Source organism: Anomaloglossus baeobatrachus, chromosome 1, assembly GCF_048569485.1.
Source record: "Anomaloglossus baeobatrachus isolate aAnoBae1 chromosome 1, aAnoBae1.hap1, whole genome shotgun sequence".
Taxonomy (NCBI): Eukaryota; Metazoa; Chordata; class Amphibia; order Anura; family Aromobatidae; genus Anomaloglossus; species Anomaloglossus baeobatrachus.
Genome location: NC_134353.1, coordinates 558,672,144 through 558,690,061, shown reverse-complemented (window position 1 = coordinate 558,690,061; position 17,918 = coordinate 558,672,144).

The following is a 17,918-nucleotide window of genomic DNA, read 5'->3' as shown; positions in this document are numbered from 1 at the left end:
TTACTTTGACAACATGTTATTCCACACCATTCAAAACATTTCTTGAACAAAAGTGACTGGCAGAAGGTTTGTATATAATAATACATCTTGCAAAATGTAGGACAACATTATACATAGGTTGCCAAGATAGTTGCAATTTGGACAAAAAGAGTTTATATATACATATATACACTGACAAGCAAAAGGGTAACAATATTTTGAACTTTTTGACTTTCAGACTTCATGTCTCACCATCTACTTCAGCTTTGTACGTTAGACTGCTTTCATTTTATAGACAATCATCCTATACATAAATTTGACTTGCAATTATTAGCATAATATAAGTTCTGCAGACTCTTCTCTAATACTCATTGTGTTATCAGGATGATTTCCAAGGGAAAAGTTACTGGTTAGAATCAAGAAGCAGCCATGAAGAAGATTTCTCATGAAAAAAAGAAACATCATCATCCAGCTCGTCTACAGCCAAAAATATTGCCAAACTGCATCATGTGAGTGCCATGATAGTTGAAAGAATATAAAATTATGTCAATTAATCCATTCAAAAGCCAAGAGGTGGACCTCCAGGAAAAATATTGGTGTCAGCAAGTCAGATCATCACAAGATCTATCAATCCATAAATTTGCTAAAAAAGAAAAGAAAAAATTCAGCTCACCAACTCGCTGTAGTCCTGATTAGGTTCAGCCAAGAAGCACGAATGGTTGGGGTCACCAGAATTATAGAAAAAAGGTAGAAAGTTCCAGAGCAATCTTGTAATTTCCATTAAAATATCATTTTTTATTTATAGAAATCCATAAAATAATCATTTACAGGACATCCAGCAAAACATCACAGTGCCAAGGTCAGAGCGACACATTTTGACAATCTGTCTTAGTCATGGTCTCAAATGCGTCGCTCTGACCTTGGCACTGTGATGCTTTGCTGGATGTCCTGTAATGATTATTTTATGCATTTATATAAGTAAAAAAATGATTTTTTTAAAGGAAATTACAAGATTGTGCTGGAACTTTCTACCTTTTTTAAATTTGCTGACGGTATGAAAAGTGGACATTAGAAGATTGCAAATAGGGGATTTAGAGTGATGAGATGAAAGTCAATAGACATGGCTCTGATGGATGAAAATGGGTCAGAAAAAAAAAAGGGGATAATTGGGCTAATGGTTTGAAAAATTGAAGGGGCTGTCAAGATCAGTGGAGAAAGCCTGAGGATATGGGGCTGTTTCACAGTCAAAAGTGTTGGATACTTGATCAGGACCAGTGGTTGTCTCAATTAAGAGGTATATGTGAGAATTAGTGATAAGCGAATAGTACGGTATTCGGGCTATTCGTTATATAGTGAGTAATGGTGTATTCGCCTCGGTATATTTGGATGTCCCGCCTAGCATGTTTGGCACCTGATTTGCAGCCACTAAACATTTTGGGCTTCTTAACCAATCACAGTAATGTCGCAACCATCTTGGCTGTGTCATTACTGTGATTGTCTTGCCGCCGCCTTTTTGTGCACATTACATTGCCAGCGTCTCTCTCCAAGCACTTCATACTCACCAATCATGTCGCTGCGAGGCTGTCACACTGCTCCTGCGGCCTCTCATTCTTCTTCCCTACCCGCTCATTAGGCTCATTAGGCTCATAAATATTCACTGCTTCCCTGCATACCAGTTGCCGTGATTGGTTGCAATCAGACCTGCCCCCATGCTGAGTGACAGCTCTCTGACTGCAACTAATCACAAACGTCATTGGGTGGGTCTAACAGTAAAATAAATAAATAATTTTAAAAAATGACGTGCAGTTCCCCTAATTTTGATGCCCAGCCAAGATAAAGCCTCACAGCTGAGTGCTGGTATTATCAGGCTGGGGAGACCCACATTATTGGGAGCCCCCTGGCCTATAAATATCAGCCAGCAGCCATCCGGAATTGCCGCATCCATTAGATGCGACAGTCCCGGGACTTTACCAACTCATCCCGATTGTCCTGATGCGGTGGCAATCGGGGTAATTAGGGGTTAATAACAGTGCACAGCTATTATCAAGCCAAGAATTAGTGATGGAAAGGGGTCTTCTATGAGACCCTCAATCACTAATCCTATAAGTAAAAAGAAATAGACATACACAAAGAAAAATCCTTTATTTGCAATAAAATACAAAACCACCCTCTTTTTACTTTGTTCATCAGCGGTCATACAAGGGTTCATTGTCAGTCTTAAAGTGTGGAGCCATGTCCCACTCCCCATCAGCACCAGCACTTCAACACTGACAATGCCATCCAAGGAGAGCAGTGATCACAGTCTGCAATCTGATGTCAACCTGGGGTGTCTCTTGGCAGCTCCTCCTAGAAGAGCACATAGCTCTGCCAGGAGGAGCTGCCAGGGACTGAGGTAAGTACATGTTGTGGTGAGCGGTGATCACAGCCTGCCATCTGCTGTAAGGTGTCTCTCGACTGCTCCTGGCAGAAGCACACTGCTCTGCCAGCAGGCACTGCTGGGGACCAAGGTTAGTACATGCGGCAGCCAGGAGGAGCTGCCGAGACACTCCAGGCTGACAGCAGATGGCAGGCTGTGATCACTGCTCGCCATAGCATGTACTGACCTCGGTCCTCAGCAGCTCCTCCCGGCAGAGCTGCAAGCTCTGCCGGGAGGAGCTGCTGAGATACCCGAGGCTGGGTATCAAAATTTGGGGAACTGCATGGTAAATTTTTATAATGATTTATTTTACTGTATGATATAGACCTGCCCACCGGCAGCTGTGATTGTTTGCAGTCAGAGAGCTATCACTAAGTGTTGGGGCAGGTATGACTGCAATTAATCATGGCCACTGGTGTGCGGGGGAAGCAGTGAATATGTATGAGCCTAATGAGCGGGAGCAGTGAATATGTAATGAGGCTAATGAGAGGTAGGGAAGAAGGATGAGAGGCAGTGGGAGCAGTGTGACAGCTGTGCCATGATTGGTTAGTATGAAGCGCTTGGAGAGAGAGAAACAGAGAGACAGAAAGAAAATAAGTGGTGTAATACTGCGACATCCTCATTCCCAGAAACCATATGTGAGTCAAATATGCATGCAGGTTGCACCCCTGAGGCTTCAGTCGCCATAGGGTACTGCACCTCACTTAAGGTGTGGTACTCGTCCTGGATCAAGAGGAGGTAAATACCAGTTCAACAACATACCAAATCATACACACAACCAGGTTGGCCTCCCCACTGGGGCCTGGCTAAGGTTTGGTCTTAAGGCAGTCACAAAACATGGGGGGCTGCCACCCACTAGTGACCGGGACTGGGGGAGGAGCAGCCACCAGGGGGAGTTAGGAGTAAAATAACAGTTAGCAGTTCTCCAGCAGGAGAGGAAGAGAGCAGTCGGGATTTACCAGTGGCTCTGGTGGGATGCTGGAGTCAATACGGTCGCCGAGGGGAGAGCTTCATTGCTCCCTCGGGACCGGCGCAGAGCAGGGTGCAGAATCCTAGGGTGGATTATATTTCAGGTTGTCCACCAAAATCTGTAGGCCAGGGGGCTTGCATGTCCCTCTGGCCACCATAGTTCCCAGAGCACATTGCTAGACAGGGTCCGAAGTCATGAACCAAGTCCGGCCCCACCACGGACCCGCGACACCTGCTTACGAGATGAAAGCAAACACTTTTCAAGGACCGGGGTCCCCAAGAAGCTTCAGGCCATGGGGATCCATCTCTAAAGGCGCAAGGAGGAAGTGCCCACCATCCACTGTACTGGTTCTGACCTCCAACGGATCTGGGATAGGCTGGGGCCCATCACGGCAATGATCGTTAACTCCTGGGTAAACCAGAACTGTGAGTAAAGAAACTTGAACCTGCAGAGACTATGTCCACCTGTCCTTGCTGTCGCCGTCGCCCCTGCACTTTGGCGCCAGCAATCACTACTCCTTTCTTCATCCTCCCCAAGGCCCGCTCCATCTGTGGGGAGCAGAAACATCTTAGCTGTTACAACCATCTGTCCCAGAGGACAGTGACAGCAGCGGCGGCTAATTCCCTGGCCGCACACCACAGGTGGCGTCATGAGACAAAAATCCTTCTTCATCATCCCCATTTTATTGTACACCTCCGGGCCACGAAGCCGGGCAGGGCCACCCGTGATATCCCCAGACCCGACGTCACCGGCCTGGCGATGAGTAACAATTAACCCCTTGCCCCATGGTTGCTACACAGGCATATTCTCCAGGCTCTCCCCATTCACTTTCAGCACTTTTCTATCCATTTCAGCCTTTTCCTCAGGCCCCCAGACCTCTTTGTTGGGTCCAGCAGACAATTTCCCACATTTCCCATTGACTTGCATTATACTCACTATGCGTAGCAAATACACGAATATTACAAAGTATTTGTTACGAGTATAGTGATTACGAATATTACGGTATTCGCTTATCTCTAGCGAGTAGATTACAACAGGAGTTACTTCGTACACCCGACTATTATGGGTATGAAAAGGATGACATAGTGTTCCAGAAGCACACTGACCCAAAGTGATCGCTGAGATTGGCAAATAAATGGTTCAAGGACAATGAAAGAGTGGTGATAAATTGACCTCTACAGTCCCCAGAACTCAACCAAATTGAGTACTTGTAGGTAGAGTTGAAGAAAGAGCTGTATAAATACCTGTCACATCACCAGTAGGCACCAACACTGGGAACATGTGGAAGAGACCTGGGATCAGATTTCAGTCAAATGATGTTTGAATCTGATCAAAAGCATGCCCAGAAACACTCAGGCACTGTTGAAAGGCAAAGGTGGATTTACAAATTACTAGCAAAAAAATGTATATTAAAATTTAGATTTTTAGGAGCAAAACAGTAACAATGCAGTGACATGACAAGATCTGCATAATTAATCTTAGTTGCAAGTCAAATATATGTATGAGATAGCCAAGATGATTGTCTATGAAATAAAGTTAGTGGAGTAGATACACATGCCATTTCTGGAGGATGGTGCACAAGTAGGTTCCAAAACCGTCTTCAAGCAAATAAAGAAAACTTGGCACTCATATGGTGATTATGTTGAAGTTTTATTTAGGAGAATTTTTCCAAGCCAGCAAAAACACAGACGTTTTGGTCTGACAAGACCTTCATCATCAGTTTGCTGTGATGTAGTTACAGAATAGAAAACACATAGAAGTAAAATTAACAAAAAATCAATATCTATCACAAATGGTTAAACTGTGCAATTTCAAATTCGAGTTGTTTTGGGCGATGTTCGAGTCGTTCGACGAACTCGAACGATTTGCTTCACGTTCGACAGTTCGAGATAACGTTCGATAACGGTTCGCTCACCAAAAGCGTGGCTTTTCACAGTAAGGCTATGTGCGCACATTGCGTATTTGCATGCGTCCTGCATCCCCAGCACAATCTCTCTCTCTTTCCTACTCATCGATCAGCTGCACGGCTTTTCCTCTTTTGAAAATGGCTGCCGTTCATTATTCAATCTGGTATTCCCTGCTTTCCCCGCCCACCGGCGCCCATGATTGGTTGCAGTCAGACATGCCCCCACGATGAGTGACAGCTGTCTCACTGCAACCAATCACAGCCGCCGGTGAGCGTGTCTATATCCCGCAGTAAAATAAATAAAGAAATAATTAAAAAAAAAAGACGTGCGGTCCCCCTCAATTTTGATAAAGCCAAACGGCTGGAGGCTGCTATTGTCAGGATGAGGAACGCCACGTTATGGGGAGTCCACCACCCTAACAATATCAGCCAGTAGCAGCCTGGAATTGCCGCATCCATTAGATGCGACAGTCCCAGGACTCTACCCGGCTCATCCCGAATTGCCCTGGTGCGGTGGCAATTGGGGTAATAAGGAGTTAAATGGCAGCTTATAGCTGCCACTAAGTCCTAGATTAATCATGGCAGGCTTCTTCCCGAGATAACTTCCATGATTAATCTGTAGTGAAAGTAAATAAACACACACAATGAAAAATCCTTTATTTGGAATAAAAGACAAACCTCCCCTCATCTACCACTTTATTAACCCCCAAATATCCATCCAGGTCCGAAGTAATCCACACGACGCTTTCAGCTTTGCTACATGAAGCTGACAGGGAGCTCTGTAGAATTGCGACTGCTCTGTGTCAGCTCCACGCAGCAACTGAAGTGAGCCGAGCTGTCACCGGAGACTTCACTCAGGTAGTGCCGGTGTGTGCGGGGATGATGGGGGCCGGAGTGTGCGGGGATGATGATGGGCCGGTGTGTGCGGGGATGATGGGGGCCGGTGTGTGCGGGGATGATAGAGGCTGGTGCGTGCGGGGATGACAGGGGCCGGTTTGTGCGGGGATGACGGGGGCCGGTGTGTGTGAGGATGATGGGGGCTGGTGTGTGCGGGGATGATGGAGGCCGGTGTGTGCGGGGATGATGGAGGCCAGTGTGTGTGGGGATGATGAGGGCCGGTGTGTGCGGGGATGATAGAGAACGGTGTGTGCGGGGATGACTGGGGCATTGTGTGCGGGGATGATGGGGGCGTTGTTTGCGGTGATGATGGAGGCCGGTGTGTGCGAGGATGACTGGGGCATTGTGTGCGGGGATGATGGGGGCCGGTGTGTGCGGGGATGATGGGGGTCGGTGTGTGTGGGGATGATGGGGGCCGGTGTGTGTGGGGATGATGGAGGACGGTGTGTGCGGGGATGACGGGGGCCGGTGTGTGCGGGGATGATGAAAGATGGTGTGTGCGGGGATGCCTAGGGCCGGTGTGTGCAGGGATGATGGAGGCAAGTGTGTGCGGGGATGATGGAGGACAGTGTGTGCGGGGATGATGGAGGCATTGTGTGGGGGGATGATGGGGGCCGGTGTGTGCGGGGATGATGGAGGCCGGTGTGTGTGGGGATGACAGGGGCCTGTGTGTGTGGGGATGACTGGGGCATTGTGTGCGGGGATGATGGGGGCCAGTGTGTGCGGGGATGAAGGGGGTCGGTGTGTGCGGGGATGATGTAGGCCAGAGTGTGCGGGGATGACTGGGGCCGGTGTATGCGGGGATGCCTAGGGCCGGTGTGTGTGGGAATGATGGATGCAAGTGTGTGTGGGGATGATGGAGGCCGGTGTTTGCAGGGATGACGGGGGCATTATGTGCGGGGATGATGGAGGCTGGTTTGTGCAGGGATGATGGAGGCATTGTGTGTGGGAATGATGGGGGCCGGTGTGTGTGGGGATGATGGAGGCCGGTTTGTGTTTGGATAACAGGGGCCTGTGTGTGCGGGGATGATGGGGGCATTGTGTGCAGGGATGACGGGGAGTCGGTGTGTGTGGGGATGATGGAGGACGGTGTGTGCGGGGATAACGGGGGCGTTATGTGCGGGGGTGATGGGGGCCAGTGTGTGCGGGGATGATAGTGGCCGGTGTGTGCGGGGATGACGGGGGCCGGTGTGTGCAGGGATGATGGAGGCCAGTGTGTGCGGGGATGACAGGGGCCGGTGCAATTGGGTGGGAGTTTTATTCCAAGAGTGCTTCAGACAAAATGGTTGCCATTTGTCAAATATATTAGACCAAGCTTAGCAGAGGCAGAAATACCTCCAGCTTGGGCACCTCCACCATGAGAAACCGTATATTATCCAAGCATACCACTAGCTGGTTGACAGTTCTAGTTGAAAAACATGATTTACAGACTCAAAATTCTGCCACTTTCCCTGAGCTGCCTGCTTCCGAAACTGGTGTGCAAGAAGGTGGCGCTGATGTCTTCTTCTCCCAACCTGATGTTGGCCAAACTCAATCATCAACGACCACATCCTCTTCGGTGTCCCAGCATTCTGCTCAGTTGTCCATACCACAGACCTTCAAAAAGGAGTGAAAATACTCCCGTTACGCACCCAAGGGCAGAAACCATAACTGCTCACATTGCACGATTGATAGCCCTTGAGATGTTGCCGTATCGGCTTGTGGGAACAGAGGCTTTCCGCGATCTTTTGGCGGTGTTAGAAACTGAATTTATTAAACTCCTTGGCATGTTATACCCTGTTGCAAATCCTACCAATTTTTTAAAAAAGAACTGTTGAGAGCTATTGAGGGTACCTTCTGATGCTGTGCTCCATGGTGCCTGAACCATTCCCCCCTGGGGAAACTGAATTTTTTTGAAATCCTCGGTGCTAGCTAGTGGGATAAAGCCTGAGTTACAGAGTGAAACAACTGCCACTTCCACGGTGCTTCATGCTTCACAAACTGCTGTCTAGGAAGCAGGCGATGATGCCTCCTTCTCCCAACCTGCTTTTGGTCAGATTCAATCATCATCAACGACATCAGCTTGAATTTCCCAGCGTGGCGTTTATTTGTCCATAAAACATACATTACAGAATCATTTGAATAGAAATTGAATAGAGGGCCACTGGAGCCGGTGGTGTTGGTGTTGGTGGAGGAGGAGGAGGAGGGCAAAGGCAACACCCAAATGGGCACATTGGCAATAGCACTGTAAAGTGTTATGGAGTACGTATTCAAACTTTCACACTAATGATATAGGGGACGCAGCCAGGTTGAGTGTGTGCATGTCTCAGCATAGGGCATGTCCTTGGTGCCGACTAGAGATGAGCCACCCCCCTAATGTTCAAGTTCGGTTTGGTTCGTCGAACGGCGGGTGTGTGCGTCGAACGTTCGACGAAACGTTCGACGAACACCTTTGAACCTCATTGAAAACAATGGCAGGCAAACACAAACACATACAAACACATAGAAAACACAAAAAAAGGTTCAGCTTACCTGCGTAGAAGCCACAGGACAAATCAGGAGGTTCACGGATCGATACAGATGAGCCAGTTCTGGTATGAAGTACGTATACACAGAGTAAACTCCTTCTATGGTGTCCAAAAGGGAAACTACTCAGAAGTCCTTATAGGGCAAGGACATGTGACATACACAGCCAATGACACATGCCCTTGCTTGTGTGCAAAAAATGCACTTTGCTGTGTGTTTGTGTGTGTGTGTGTGTGTGTGTGATTGGCTGACAGCCTGCACCACCCCACTGTACGCACGGTTAGGAAAAAAAATGGAGATCGCCATTATTTCAGGAACCCCGCCCCCCCGCACACTATACAGTGAATTTGGATATTATTATTAACATTGCTCACATTGCGTAGTGTCCATGCGTATAATTCTGCAGCGATTTGGCAGCACATGTGAATGTATTGTGACTGCAGAATTGATGCAGAATGTATGTGCGCTGGATGCTTGCTCTGCCATTCAACTTGGCTCCATGCCTGCTGACAGCAGAAGGTACGTTCACACTTGCGTTGAACGGCATCAGTCACAATGCGTTGCGTGACCCATGTGACGGATGCGTTGTAAATAGTGTGATATAAAGGCAACGGATTCCTGTGAAGTAACGTGTTGCGTTAAGCCGAGAGAGAGAGCGAGCCCCCATCATCACCACACAACCAGCACTACCACACTCATCATCATCCCCGCACACACCCCAGCACTCCCGCACCCATCATCATCCCCACACACACCCCGGCACTACCGCACCCATCATCATCCCCGCACACACCCCGGCACTACCGCACTCATCATCATCCCCGCACACACCCCGGTACTACCGCATTCATCATCATCCCTGGCACTACCACACTCATCATCATCCCCGCACACACCCCGGAACTACCGCACCCATCATCATCACAGCACACCCCCCGACACTACCACACTCATCATCACCGCACACACACAAGCACTACTGAACTCATCATCACCCCCACACACACGTGCAAGCACTACCGCACCCATCATCATGCCCGCAAACACCCCGGCACTACTGTACTCATCATCATCCCCAAACACATGCAAGAACTACCTGAGTGAAGTCTCCGATAACAGCACGGCTCACTTCTGTTGCTGCGTGGAGCTGACACAGAGCGGTCGTGTTCTACGGCGCTCCCTGTCAGCTTCATGTAGCAGATCTGAAAGCGTTGTGTGGATTACTTCGGACCTGGATGGGTGTTTGGGGATTAAAAAAGTGGTAAATGAGGGGTTTTTTTGTCTTTTATTCCAAATAAAGGATTTTTGGATGTATGTGTTTATTCACTTACAGGATAATCATTGAAGGTATCTCGGGGAGACGCCTGCCATGATTAAACTAGGACTTAGTGGCAGCTATAAGCAGCCATTTAACTCCTTATTATCCCGATTGCTACCGCACCAGGGCAATTCGGGATGAGCCAGGTAGAGTCCCGGGACTGTTGCATCTAATGGATGTGGCAATTCTGGGTGGCTGCTGGCTGATATTGTTAGGGTGGTGGGCTCCCCATAACTTGGCGCTAGCCATCCTGACAATACCAGCCTCCAGCCATGTGGCTTTATCTTGGCTGGTATCAAAATTGGGGGGTCTGCAGTTTTTTTTTTTAATTATTTATTTATTTATTTTACTGCACGATATAGACCTACCCACCAGCGGCTGTGATTGGTTGCAGTGAGACATCTGTCACTTAGTGTGGGGGCGTGTCTGACTGCAACTAATCATAGACGTCGGTGGGCGGGGAAAGCAGGGAATAAGAGATTGAATATTAAGCAGCAGCCATTTTCAAAAGAGGAAAAGCCGCCAGAGTTTTTTGACAGTCGTGCAGCTGATCAGTGAGTAGGAAAGAGAGAGGGATTGTGCTGGGGACGCAGGATGCATACAAATACGCAAATTGTGCAAATAGCCTTAGTGTGAAAAGCCACTCTTTAGGTGATCGAACCATTATCGAACGTTAACTCGAACTGTCGAACGTGAAGCTAAATCGTTCGAGTTCGTCGAACGACTCGAACATCGCCCAAAACAACTCAAATTTGAAATTGGCGAACAGTTCGATTCGAACATCGCTCATCTCTAGTGCCAACTTCAGTTAGAGGCGAGGCCAGTGATGACATCAGCAGCAGGGGTCAGACAGCTCCAGAGTGTTTGGGGAGAAGGGGGAGCAGAGCATGGGCAGCCTATTAAGTGTGGCCCAGTGGATGAAAGGAGAGACATTAGTATACAAGGCTGTGACAGGATAGGAATAGGAAAGGGAATAATAGTAACAGAAGTCATTATATCCAACTGATTATGTGTAAATATACATATAAGATACAGTAAGAGAAATAAATATAAGATATGCAGTCAAAATTGGCACCTAATATCATATATGGATTACACAATCTAAGTAAAGAGGATAGATTCACATATGTAATAGTGCAAGGTGAAGCACCTTTGTTGCGAAAATGGAAACGTTTATTATGGCAATATGTTACTTATAGTGTGTAAATCATTTGGACACCTGTAACTTGAAATTTTCAATAAAAATCATTTTGACATCATTAAATGGCAAATTGGATTAAAATCCGTTATGGAACTTAAGATAGTAAAATAAATTTAGTCCATAAGTGATATGTCACTGTTAGTGTCCCAGTCATCTAGATATCATGATTGAACAAAGAGATTGAAATCCATAGAACTAATTATTTGTTGTGAGGACTGTATAGTGATGGAATTCTTAAGAAGGCCTAGTCCCTATTTAAACCCTTGGGGTGAAGGAATTGTAACTCGTGGATCCAATAGGCTTCTCTTCGTTTCAGCATTTGTACATAGTTACCTCCTCTCCTTTTGAGCTGGACCTGCTCCAACACTTGCAATCGCAATTTTGCAACCGTGTGGCCCAGGGTAACAACGTGGTGAGGGACAGGAAGTGTGGTATTTTTACAACTGGTATTGAATTTATGTTTTGAAATCCTAACTAGTGATGGGCGATCCCCCCAATGGTCGGAATCTCCCAATCGTTTTGTAAAGATCGGGATCGGGATTGAGATAACACGATCTTGTGTCCGATCACCGAACTTGGGCTTTACAGTTATGGGATGGGGTGGGGGGCTGTAAAATAAAGAATATAGTTAATAATAAACATTGTAATTATACTTATAGGTCCTGCGACGCGTCCTGCAGACTCTGTCTCCTGGCCACTTCTGCTTCCAAGTCCGATCATTGCTGTGCCCTCCCGGTAACCAGCACTGACTAAAGAAACTTCTGTGATGTCATGGCTGTTTGATCAGTAAGGTGTGAATGTTGTATTACGTCGTTGGTTACAGACTGGTCACATGACTATGACGTCATCAAAGGTCCTGTCCTGTTAACTGAACTTCGATTGTCACTGTGCGAGTGTCGCATTGTATCACGGCACACACTTTCCCGACAGGAGCAGTCAGCTGCATTTATTTTCATGCAGCTGACCGCTTCTGTCCTGAGAGCATCAGGCTTTTCAGGGTGATGCAATGTGAGACACATGTGCAGTCATACCCTCACTGTCAGCCTGCTTCTTGCTCTGTACAGAGTGATGTAGCAGAGCTGACATTGCTCTCTCTGCTTCTCATTTTGTATAGATTGTGTCTGTACAGAGTGATGAAGCTGACATTGCTTTCCTTGTGGACTACGTCTGACTAAGGATTTTTTTTATAATAAGGATGGAGTCTCTAAATGTTTTTTTGTTTTATTACTAATAAAAAAATTTGTGTGTTGTGTTTTTTTTAATGTTTACTAGAAATTCGTGGTGGCCATGTCTAATTGTCGTGACGTGACACCATGAATTTCGGGCTTAGTACCATCTGAAAATGCAAAGCTGGTATTAACCCCTGTATTTCCCAGCATGCCACTGCCCCCAGGACCACTAGAAGAGCCGGGTAAAACACCTGGAAATGGCGCTAAGAAACAATGCTCCATTTCCAGGGGCGGCTGCGGGCTGCCAAGAATCCCAGCCCCCAGCTGCCTGGCTTTACCTGACTGTCAATCAAAATACGACGGGAGCCCATACATTTTTTTTATTTATATTTTTTTAAATAATTAAAAAAAATGAATGGGCTTCCCTGTATTTTGATTGCCCGCCAAGGTAATGCCAGACAGATGAGGGTGGCAGCCCGTAGCTGTCCGCTTTATTTGAGCTGAGAATCAAAAATACTGCGGAGCGCTATTTCATTTGTTGCATGGTCCTCTGTACTCCTGTACAGCCATCCTCGTTTTGCGTGGTCCTCATGCCTGATTACCTGGACCCTGACAACCAGAGTTCTATGCCTGATAACCTGGACCCTAATGAATGTTCCTCAGAATTCCTGTCCTGGTTTCACCTGTATCAAATGTTCTGTGCTTGATGTCCCATGCTCGGTGATCCATGCCTGTTGACCTGCACCCTGATGGCCAGAGTTTCATTCCTGATAACCTGGATCCTGATGACCAGTCCCAGATGCACATATGTCGGATGTCTTGTGCCAGCTCTTCCTTGCTTGGTGACCTGAGCTTGAAGACCCATGCCTGAAGTTTCTTACCTGCCTCTGCCCATCCAGTTGTTCCTAATTCAGACTGTGCCACTTGTCCTGCCCTGTTGTGTCTGACAGCATGTTCTGTTGTCTCCCTGCTCTATTCAGCTACCACAGTCCCAGGTACTGTCCTGGGAGTAGCACCTGGTGTTCTGCCTCCGGCAGGTGCTTAGTCAAGCCCCTCCCACTAAAGTATAAGCTTGGGTTCTCCCTGTGGTCCAGTGGGACCATTCCCGCTCATTGCCTTCACAAGCGGTAAGTTTTACAAGAGTTCAGTTCCCTCTTTGGACTCATGGTAGGTGTCAATTTGCGTAGATTTGCTCAAGTCTATCAAATGAGAAGTAGAAGTCACTGACACACCTTTTAATGTTGCTGTATCCCTAAAATGTGAGTCTGAATGATCAGCCAGTTGACATTGCCTCTTCCAGTGCCAACAGGGAGGAATTATAAGCCATCATGTCTTTGATCTTACTAGAACGTCCCTGACAAAACTGACTATGAAGAGTTGGATCATTCCAGGACGTTTCTGTGGCCCAATGTCTGAACCGAGAGCAAGAGTCCTCCCCTTTATGATTACACTGAACCAACCTGCGAATCACTGACTCAGCCAATGCAACCTTATCGGTTCATCACAAATAACTTTTAAAGCGCCATGGAATAAATGGCGCTATAATAAATAAATAATAATAATAATAATAATAATAAAAAAAATAAGACCCAGTATAAATAATAAAGCATCAACAGAGGTACATATTTTAGAATCCTCAGGTAAAGAAAATGCCCAAGCCTGAGGATCCTCATGAAGCAAAGACAGAACAATGCCTACATGCTCCCTGCAGAAGACAGTGGACAGAGCCGAATATACAGTTTACATGGAGAAGAAACAGATAGAAAACTTACTTTGTTCCTCATTGAATCAATTTGGAATTTTCTTTAGTTTTGGGGAAAACCTTTCGATTTGACAAAACCTCTGCAGCAGTGGCAACTGTATGTTGATGCTGTTTTTTATAATCCCTGCCACTTCCAACATTAGGGATTGCAATTGTGCGGCCAAGACTTTCACAGCGCCCTCAGTGACGTCTCAGAAAGCATGAATAAGATGTAGTGGGCTGATGATAATATTATGCACACTGACTTTCACATGGGAAATATAAAATAAAATAAGATCTATAATATAACTACTACACCTGTTCAGTCCGGTTCTTGTACAGACTAAAAGCCACAGCTGTGCAGTCCTTAAAGACCCATGCACATACTGAAAAATCCTAAATGGATAACTAAGATGACCACTCACACCTTTGCTTCCTAAAGGGCCATCGATGGTTCCTTGTACCTCCTTAACCTCTTCACGACACATGACGTACTGGGTACGTCATGGATTGTGTCAGGTTAATCCCTACCTGAACAGCTGACATGTGCGGCTATCAAGCATGAGTGGATTTGCTACCCACTCATGCCTGTTAACTCTCTACAGCGTGCTGTGAAAATATCACAGCGCGATGTAACAGCGGACCACGGTAAGCATTCACTTTCCTGGCTCCATCGGAAATCATATGATGTGATCACGTGGATCCGATGGTTGTCATGGTAGCACAGGGTCATGTGATGGCTTTTGTAGCTATCATGAGTCAGTTCCTCTTAAAGCTGGCAGAGGGCCGTGTGTGAGAGGAGAACTATTTTTGCAATGCTGCTATGATCTACAGGAAGATTGAGCAATCAGACAGCTGTTCCTTATAGTCTACTAGGGGAACTAGTAAAATAAAAAAAGTAAAAAAACAAGTTTTAAAAAATTAAAGAAAAAAAAAATAAGTTCAAATCACCCTACATTTGCCTAATGAAAATTAAAGGGTTAAAAAAATAAAAAAATTATACACATATGGCATCGCCGCGTTCAGAAATGCCCAATCTATCAAAATATAAAATCAATTAATCTGATCAGTAAATGACGTAGCAGCAAAAAAATTCCAAATGCCAATATTACGTTTTTTGGTTGCTGTGCATTTTGAGCAAAATGCGATAACAGTAGAGATGAGCGATGTTCGAGGTTCGAGAATTTCAAGTTCGAGTGATTTTGGGGGGTGTTTGAGTCGTTCGACAAAGTCGAACGATTTGCTAAAAGTTCGGCAGTTCGAGTTACGTTCGAGAACGGTTCGATCACCAAAAGCGTGGCTATTCACAGTAAGTATGTACTTGCGTATCTGCATGCGTCCTGCATCCCCAGCACAATCCCTCTCTCTTTCCTACTCACCGATCATGGGCACCTCGCTGCACGGCTGTCACAAATCTCCGGCGGCTTTTCCTCTTTTTAAAATGGCTGCTGCTTCATTATTCAATTAGTTATTCCGTGCATTCCCCACCCACCGGTGCCCATGATTGGTTGCAGTCAGACACGCCCCCACGATGAGTGACAGCTGTCTCACTGCAACCAATCACAGCTGCTGGCGGGTGGCTCTATATCGTGGAGTAAAATAAATAAATAATAATAATAAAAAAAAAAATGCGGTTCCCCCATATTTGATACCAGCCAGGATAAAGCCACACGGCTGGAGGCTGGTATTGTCAGGATGAAGAGCACCATGTTATGTGGAGCCCACCACCATAACAATATCACTCAGCAGCCACCCAGAATTGCCGCATCCATTAGATGTGGCAGTCCCGGGACTCTACCCAGCTCATCCCAAATTGCCCTGGTGTGGTAGCAATCGGAGTAATAAGGAGTTAATCATGGCAGGCGTTTCCCCAAGATACCTTCCATGATTAAACTGTAAGTGAAAGTAAATAAACACACAGGGAAAAATCCTTTATTTGGAATAAAAGACAAAAAACCACCCTCTTTCACCATTTTATTAAAATCCCCAAATACCCCTCCAGGTCCGAAGTAATCCACACAAAACTGTCAGCTCTGCTACATGAAGATGACAGGGAGCCCCGTAGAACACGATCGCTGTGTCCTCTCCAAGTGGCACCTGAAGTGAATCGTGCTGTCAGCAGAGACTTCAGTCTGCAATGCAGAAGTCAAGATTACCAAATCTGCCTATGTTTCTTATTAAAGCCAGTGGCTCAATGGTTAGAGCTCTCGCCTAAGAAGCATTAGTTCACGAGTTCAAGTCCCAGCTGTCCCGGTAAAGAATTAACTTTGTTTTTAATTACAATTATTATTTATTTATAATTATATTTTAATTTATTATGCACTGAGGGGAGGACCGGACATCAGCTGTGAGCCACGGGACACACCTCTAAAATCGGAGCAGTTCACGGAATGAAGCTGCATTGCTCTCTCCTCTCTCTCTTCTCTCTCTTCTCTCTCTCTCTCTCCCTCTCCCTTTTTCTCTCTCTCTCTTTCACTCTCTTTCTCTTTTTCTCTTTCTCTCTCTCTTTCTCTCTCTTTTTCTCTCTTTCTCTCTCTCTCCCTCTCTCTCTCTCCCTCTCTCTCTCTCCCCTGTCTCTCTTTTTTTCTCTCTCTCTTTTTCTCTCTCTCTTTTTCTCTCTTTTTCTCTCACTCTTTTTTCAGTCTCTCTTTTTCACTATTTCCCTCTCTCTGTCACTCTTGCTCTCTCTCTCCTCTCTCTTCTCTCCACTCTCCTTTCTCTCTTCTCTCTCTTCTCTCTCTCCTCTCTTTCTTCTCTCTCTCTCTTCTCTCCTCTTCTCTCCTCTTCTCTCTCTCTTCTCTCTCTATCTTCTCTCTCCCTCTCTCCTCTCTCTCCTCTCTCTTCTCTCTGCTCTCTCTCCTCTCTCAATTCTCTCTCTTCTCTCTCTCTTCTCTCCTCTTCACACTCTCTCTCTTCTCTCCTCTTCTCTCTCTCTCTTCTCTCTCTCTCCTCTTTTCTCTCTCTTTTCTCTCTCTCTTTTCTCTCTCCTTTCTTTCTCTCTTTTCTTTCTCTCTTTTCTCTCTCTTTTCTCTATCTTCTATCTCTCTTATTTCTCTCTCTCTCTCAGACCTGGCGATGATCAGCTGATGCGGTCACCTGACGGCATCAGCTGACACTATAAGTCGAGCGGTGGGGCCGGCTTTTTACCGCCCGGCCGGCTAAAATATCAGCTGCTGCTGTCGGACAGGAGTCTGCACTGAAGTGTGTAGTTTTTTGGGTTTTTTTGCACTGATACATCAGCTGATTGTATAAAAGTCGTTTATACAATCAGCTGCTGTGTCATGTGATTCAGGCCCTTGAACCTGACACATCATCTGATAGGTTTGCCTTCCAGCAAACCGATCAGATGATATTGGATCCGAATTGGATGGCGCGGGACCCTTAACCCAGGATTACTGCGGAGGGCGGTTCTTTATTTCAATAAAAATGGAGTCACTAAATGTGTTGTGTTTTATTTCTAATAAAAATATTTTTCTGTGTTGTGTTTTTTTTTATCTGTACTAGAAATTCATGGTGGCCATGTCTAATATTGGCGTGACACCATGAATTTCGGGCTTAGGGTCAGTTGATAATATAAAGCTAGCCCTAACCCCATTATTACCCAGCGAGCCACCCGTCACCAGGGCAGCTGGAAGAGTTGGATACAGAGCCAAAAGATGGCGCCTCTATGAAAGCGCCATTTTCTGGGCCGGCTGTGGACTGAAATTCGCAGCAGGGGTGCCAAGAAAGCTTGGGCACCCTGAGCTGCGGATTCCAATCACCAGCTGCCTAGTTGTACCTGGCAGGACACAAAAATTGGGCGAAGCCCACATCATT